At 44.8% G+C, this 7,764-nt stretch overlaps 1 long non-coding RNA gene across 3 annotated transcripts; it reads right to left on the minus strand.

Annotated features, from left to right (window-relative positions):
• Nucleotides 1-309: 309 nt before the first annotated feature.
• Nucleotides 310-5,988, minus strand: LOC123104695 (uncharacterized). Of its 3 annotated transcripts, none has more exons than XR_006450485.1 (6): nucleotides 5,735-5,988; nucleotides 5,362-5,648; nucleotides 4,805-5,281; nucleotides 4,579-4,725; nucleotides 3,963-4,080; nucleotides 310-2,318 (listed from the first exon to the last, which is right to left on the minus strand). It is a non-coding gene; the product is annotated as an uncharacterized lncRNA (long non-coding RNA). The 3 variants fall into 3 exon arrangements; XR_006450484.1 differs by having other exon boundaries at nucleotides 312-2,318; nucleotides 5,362-5,657; XR_006450486.1 differs by having other exon boundaries at nucleotides 317-2,318; nucleotides 4,805-4,985; nucleotides 5,362-5,657.
• Nucleotides 5,989-7,764: the final 1,776 nt, after the last annotated feature.

The following is a 7,764-nucleotide window of genomic DNA, read 5'->3' on the forward strand; positions in this document are numbered from 1 at the left end:
CTGTAGCGGCGGTTGTTGCTATCTTGCAGGACGGGACGGGGTCGCCGGCGGCATGCCCGTCGATGCTTCTGCTGTCCGTGTCCGGCCAGACACCTCCGGGTGGGATGAGGCCGGCTTGGTACGTGACGCTCGCCACCAGGATGCTCACCACCATCAGGTACTTGCGCATGGTGTATCTAGCCGTTTCTTTGTCGTCCTCCTCGTCTGCTTCCTGTTCCTGGGTCTGCGGCTCCTCGCCGGAATCTTCTGGGACTGGGGCTCCTCGTCGTCAATGTCTCCTCCTCCTTCCTGGAGCTGGGGCTCGTCCTTGTCTATGTCTTCTCCTCCTTCATGTGGCTGAGGCTGCGGCTGCGGCTGCGGCTGCTCGTTGCTTCGGCGGCAGAAGAATATCGTGCATCTACTGAGAAACTTGAGTGCCAGGAGCAGCAGGACGATGAAAACCAACACTCCGGCGACCAGTGCGATAAGAATGAGAGACGTCCGCTGGTGGCGTACGCGCCGATGAGGCCGAACAAGGCTGACACAGCGCATGTTGGAGTTAAACACGACGTGTAGTCCGTGTTGGCTTCAAAGTCGTCACCTAGTAGGACTAGCCTGAGGGGAGAGAGAGGGGTGTGCGGGCTGGGCTCCTAAGCTATCGCCTAAGCTATCGCCTCTTTGGTTCAGGGAAAATAAAACCGTGCGGGCTGGGCTCCTGACTCCTAAGCTATCGCCTCTTTGGTTCAGGGAAAATAAAACCGTGACGGATGAAAATAAACCACAGGAAAAAGAGAAGGAGGAAAATCGGTGGGGGGTGGATCGAGTGAGGCCTGGAGGGGCGGACGAACGAACGAACGACGTACGAACTCGTCCTTTAGGACCACAACAGGCGTAGGTGACAATAAACTCATGATTGCCACAACAGGTGACCTCGTGTGATCTCCCAATGATCTGTCATTGTGCTGTGCTTGATGGGGAGCGCTTGATCCAGGGGTGTCCTTGAATGACCAAGCCTGTAACAAATAGTACGTACTTAAATAACAACCTCAATATGACGGATATATTTGAGGAGATTATCCTGTTTCTTTGGCAATGATATACTCTACGATAATTGGTGATTCTTGTCCATACCTTGTGTCTGCTGTTTTAGGAAGTAAATCAGGCTGATATTGCTTTTTTGCGGGGTTGTTAGGACGTGATTGCTTCCATATCTTCTGCCTGCTGTTCTAGGATGTAATCACTGCCAAATATTTTTTCTCGGTTTTTTTTGAGTTTGTTTCCTTTTATCGCTACATGGACGGACGAAGGGGAGGCGAACGAAACAAATGAAACAAATCGGATTTGATTTGATTATAGGAAAAGCGTGGAAGTATATATTGATCTGATTAGGAAAGCGTGGGTTTTTTCTCCCTGGGATGATGCCTACCGTTTTTCAGTGGAGATAAAAAAAATCAGATTTGATTAGGAAAGCGTGGGTTTTTTCTCCTTGGTTTGATGTGTACCGGTTTTTCAGCGGAGATAAAAGATCGATGGGGATGGGATCTGGTGGAGGTATCGATCGAGGGAGGGTGGGGGGTGAGCGAACGAACGAAACAACGTACGGACTCCTCCATTAGGAGTAGAGATCTCTACTCCTAATGAAGGTGTCCGTACGTCATTCGTTCGTTCGTTCGCACGCAACCCTCGCATCGATCGACCTCCCCCACTGATTTTCCTCCAAATAAAACGTTTGACTCCACCTCTTCCGCATGGAAAAAAGGGAGGAAATCACCTATGTTTTTGGTTTCCTTTCACGGTCTCCATCCTATCCAGACCCGCCCTCACCCCCGAACCTCTCCAAACCACCTCCACCCAGATCTCCACAACCCCCTGGTCCTCTCCTAAACCACTCCGGCGAGCCCTCCCCTGGCCACCTCGATGCCGTGAGATTCAGGGGCGGCGGAATCGAGAGGTTATCACGGAGTGCAGGTCGTTGTGTGACTGCATGGTGATGCCCGGCTGAAGCATCGAGATGGAGGACACGGCCGCCGCTGTGCTGTGCTTTACTGGTGTGCCCGTGCGCCTGCTCACTAGGCGCCACGACGGGTTGGGTCTCACCGCTGCCATGGTCCTCCTCCAGTGCTCCTCTTCATCCTGTTCAGCAGCCATGGAGGTGCCGATGTACGCCAGGTCTAGAAACCATTGGACTGTGTTCTGACGGTCTATGCCTTTTGTGTCATTGTGCAGGAGTTGAACTACTGCCACGGGAGGCTGCACGTCATGCTAAGCAATCGTCCCGAGCAAGCAGTTGAGGCTACACCAGCTAAGGATCCGGTGGAAGCCGATTCATCTCTGCTGATCTGAGAAAGAATAATGGGAAGGTAAGTCTGTAAGCATCGAAATTTTCTATACTTTCTATGACGATGCAATCTACCTTCTACATGTAAATAGAATATCGCATATCGGTAATAATATCTTTGTAGTGCAGTTTTGCATAATGTGGAAGCTTGTACTAATTGGCTGCTTACCGTGACACCAACATATGTGCTTTCTCCGCTTTGCATTTCTGTTATTGTGATGAATTCTAATTTAACAGGACACGCATGTCCGCATAGGATACAACTAGCTGCATGGCATGAGATTATTCAACACGTTGAGTAATCTGGAATGGTAACATTTTTGGTTAAATGGGATGCTCTTGAGATTATTTCTCATGCCAACATGGTATTGCCCGAGTGAAAAATGTGCCACCGTTGGACAGGGCCGTGCCTTGTTAGAGGAGGTTTCTGGTTGGATAAATGAGAAGGCATGATGCCTGTTTGGGCTTAGATGACTCCTAACATTGCAGGTATTATAGAGGGAACTTGATCTACATCTATTGAGTAATTAGCAGTCACATGTCTTCTGTGTTTTTACTTGTTATGGTGTCAACTGATGAAGTTCTAACATTTTTTTTATCATTGACTACTTTTCAAAAACTTAGTTTTCTCACTGTATTGATCTCAGTAGTTTGGTTCTCCGGTCATACATTACATTGTTCTACATATCTTCCCTGGATTATTTGGCTTGGGCATCAACTGGGACAGGGTGGGACATCATGGTGGGATTAGGCATGTAAATTCTGGTTTTAGTTTTACTTTCATGTTTGGTAAGACAGACAAAAACTGTGAGTGACTGATTTGTATCTTGAAATGCATCCTATGATGAATCATCATGAAGTGTCGATGTATATTGAACTTTCTAAAATGATGGGACTTCAACCCTCAAACTCATAATCCACCCTCCCTACCCCTCCCTGAATTACCATCCCCTCCAGCCAAACAACACCACCATTTCTAATTTGATATTCTGTTTGCTGTATTAAACATGAGTCATGTTCATATTGCACTGTCAAGATCAGATATGTAGTGCACAATTGATGATAATTTTTTTAAAGTCTTGACCTTGCTAGCCCACACCGACGAACTCTGCTATTCGGACTCTGATCCCTAGGCGCCGGACGCATACCCACAACCACGGCCAGACCGTCAGTGAGTGCCTCACATTAGATGCTGATCCACTCCACCTCCGGTTATCATAAACCAACCTATCCGAGGTATACCATATTACCACTCTAAAATTCAACCACTTTTTTAGTCACAAATTGAACAAATTTTGTTATTAAAAATTAATTGGACCAATGATGAAGTGATTGGATTTTAACCTATGCAATCGTGGTAGATTTTCAAAGATGAAGACTTCTTAGATTTTATTGAAATATTTTATGGGAATTTTTGCAGGATTTTTAGCAGACATCTATTTTCATAGGTTTATTTGTAGTGAGTCAAGATGAAGACTAGCGAATTAGAAAGTTTATTTGTGGCGAGTACATATTTTGGAGTGGTTAATTAGAAAGTTTAGCACAAAAGACTCTGTGTTATGTGTCTCTGGAATTTACTTTACATTTTGGAAGTAATGAATTAAGGACCGAACTATTTTTTTGGTGTGTCTGTCTGAAAGATTACCTGTGTTGTTATTTATCATAATCGATTTCCTCATTAGAATCTTCATGGGTTTGAGTCTCCTCATTCTCACTGTCTACAGAGCCATCTAGAACAACCTGTACCCTCGCTGCATAAGTAGCTTCAGAAAAAAAAACATGGTTATGCAACAAAAGCAATGCAAATTAGCATATTTAGTTAGCACGAACATCTATAGGGATAACAAGCGATAGTTCAGCTCTGACGGCTAGGGCCACAATAACTACACTAAGCCCCTAGGCATGTCCATGATAAAGTAGATTCCATATAACAGAGTCTAACACTAACTATTACCATTAACAAATAACATGTATCAAGGATTTTCAGTTCAAGATATGGATTTTAAAAAACAAATCAATAATCTTTTGCTGAAATGTTGGTACTTACAGTAACAAACTAACCAACAGTACACCCCAAATTCAGCAGAGAACTTAAATTTCAGTTTTCGCTCAAAAGACAACTAGCGATTGCCGTAAATTTTGAAGTAAATGCAAGCATAATCCATGTGATGTGCATATGCAATACACAAGACAAACTACATTTGCACACTAACAAGGCACAAATAATCTCAGGAGCTGCCAAGGATCTTTTATATTCTTACCTGAGCAATGGAGCAGCCCTCTCTCTGTACAAACTGTTCTCTCGATTAAAACAATTGGTTGAACAGTTGCACAGTTGTTGATGGGGACAAACATCACTGTTGTGTATATTGCTCCAATGACCATTCTAAGAGTATTGGCATCCACCCCTGCATCAAGGGACAAAAAATTCAGATGCTGGTACATTGTAATCAAGGAGTAAAAGATAAAGATAAGTACAGTAATTACATAATGGTGCCAATCTTCCAAAGGATGGAGCCAAGCAGCAAGGCTGTGAACAAAGTGAAGGAAAATCTCACAAGGTTGTAATCTGGGTTGTGCCAATAGGTCAACCAATGCTTCCAGAGGCAGGATTTGAACTGCCCTATAATGGATTGCGAGTACTCTGGATCGAGGCGGCTCCCCGAATCTAATTCTAGAGAAGAAACCCATCAATTAAAGTCATCTACAAACTGAAAATTACTGTATGATAGTGCAAGCAGATCTCAGTTTCAAAATGGAAAAATACACTTCTCAGTTTTACAAACTGAAAATTATGACAGTACAAACTGAAAATACACCAACGCTGACCGTGCCTCCCCCAACCTTGTACAGGCATATACGACGGTCCATTTTCAGCAGTCATATGACTTTGCGTACTGTACATAAAAATCTGTACAAACTGCGCCAGAATAAAAGTTTCTGAAGAAGGAACTCCAAAGATTTCTGCAGTTTCAGATTTCTACAGTTTTATCATCTCTGAAGATAAGTTGCAGCAAGCAAGCAAATAGGGAGGAGGGTGATACCTTCCGTGCTTGCAATAGCGTCTGTGGCACTATGGTGGGAGGGGAGCAACGGTGGAAGAAGCAGAGCCGGACGAGCGGTGGTCTTCCGTCCAACCAACCAACAGAGTAGAGGGAGGGGAAGAGAGAGGAGGGCCCCTCCATGACGAGCTCCAGGCCTTCCATGGCGGACCTCCATGTCGATATCCCTGTCAGTGGAGAAGATCAGACCGTACGTAGTTGCTCCTGTCGGTGAACCTTCCAAGGCGTCGTCCTGCTCCTGCTCATGGTGGCCCTTCCATGGCATCGTTCTGGTGCTTCTTCAGAAAGGGAGAAGAGACGAGAGTGAGTGAATCCAGATGAGCAGGAGCGAGGGAGCTAGGAAGGGATGACATACCGCACGACGTTGGAGTGGAGGAAGGCCGTTGCAGATCGAGCCGAAGCACTCGAAATCAGCCACCGGAGAATAAAAATGAGATTTTGGAACCGACGACGGAGCCAATGGAGAGGCACCGGCGACGCGGGCAAGGGAGAGGCACCGGCAACACGAGCTAGGGAGAGGCGCCGGCGACGCAGGCGAGACAGAGAGTGGGTGAGTGAGCGAGAGAGTGGATGAGGTGGGAGGGTAGTTTAGGAAAAAAGCAAAAACAATTGTACGTGGCGAACTTTGTACTAGAAACTCCTAACCACAAATATATATATATGTAACTAGCAAGATGCCCATGCGTTGCATGGAACATCAAGATGCATTTGTATGAATAGCTTATCTTATAAGAGAAAAGGATGAACGAGGGAAGGACTTATTTGCAAATGTGAGAGGGGTGTGGGTATCTTTTTGCAAAATTGCCATAGTTTCCTTCCTAGCCGTTAGATATAAATCAGACGGCCTATATTGCAAGATGGCAGGCACACCATCATCACCAACTCTGTTTTTTATAAGAAGTTAGCAAGATGCCCGTGCTTTGCACAGAACATCAAGATGCATTTGTATGAGTAGTTTATCTTGTGGGAGAAAAGAATGAATGAGGGAAGGCCTTATTTGTAAATGTGAAGAGGGGTGTGGGTATCATTTTGCAAAATTGCCATAATTTCCTTCCTATCCGTCAGATATAAATCGGACGGTCTATATTGCAGGATGGCAGGCACACCATCATCACCAACTCTGTTTTTCCAGGTCAAAAAAAACTCTGTTTTTTATAAAAATAGAGAAGAAAGAGTATAAAATATCATTTGTACTCCCTCTATTTCCAAATATAAGTTTTCTAGAGATTCAGAAAAAAACTCTGTTTTTTTATAAAAGTAGAGAAGAAAGAGTATAAAATATCATTTGTACTCCCTCTATTTCCAAATATAAGTTTTATAGAGATTCCAAATATTTGTACTCCCTCTATTTCCAAATATAATGAGTGAATCTACATTCTAAAATATGACTACATACATCCATAAGTTGTAGTGCACTTGAAATGTCTAAAAAGCCTTACATTTAGAAACGGAGGGAGTATATATTTATATATTTATATGTAATTAGCAGTATCTAGGATTTTATTGCAAATAAAAAATGTGTTAGTCAGACTTTTTATATGTTCCACTTTGTTCACCAGAGATAAAAACTGATGGGTTCTAATGATGTTTTAGGATAACATCACTCATACTTCAATTATTGCCGATAACGACTTTTGCCCCACTTTATATATAAAGCAATGATCATCGATCAACCGTAAACCACTGCATACAACACACGCCCACACACACCCGGAGCAGGATACAGAGGTGCTGGAGAACAACTACAAACTTCAAGCAGAACGTAGCACACTATAGGTTGGAAGATAAATCATCGCTAGATTTTGAAGAAGCCCTCAACGTGACACCACGAAGAGGAGCAGTCAAACATCGACGGATCAGGGCCTCCAAAGCGGCGTCTTCAAGAAGATCACGATGCGTAGCGCCACCACCACCCAATCCAAAGGATCGGGGTCTTCACCCAGAGCGTCGCGGAGCATCAAGAACAGCCATGACGGAGCCTTTAGGAAGGATACGACGCCCACACACACCGTCGCCGTCAGTCGGCCAAAGGCAAACAAAGTTTTCACCCTGGTAAGCACTATACACCAACGGAACAGGGGATGCGCAACCAAACAGGCCGACCACCCCCACCACCGAATGCCGAAAGCTAGCCGCCCTCACGGTCATGGCCACTAGCCAGCTCCCGAGGCGTGCGCGCCGCCCCCGCTGGCAGTGGCTAGAGTTTCCTCCCGGTCGAACACGAGGCGATTCGGGAGGAGGGAGGGGAGAGGGGACTCGACTTCAATTATTATGCAATGGTGTCTGTGTTATATTGTCTCTACCTTTGAAATTTAACACATACTGTATCTTTTTATAACTTCAGCAAAATATTTAAAAAGCCCGTGGCAACGCACGGACATTCTA

The sequence above is a fragment of the Triticum aestivum genome, chromosome 5A (genome assembly GCF_018294505.1).
Source record: "Triticum aestivum cultivar Chinese Spring chromosome 5A, IWGSC CS RefSeq v2.1, whole genome shotgun sequence".
Lineage (NCBI taxonomy): Eukaryota > Viridiplantae > Streptophyta > Magnoliopsida > Poales > Poaceae > Triticum > Triticum aestivum.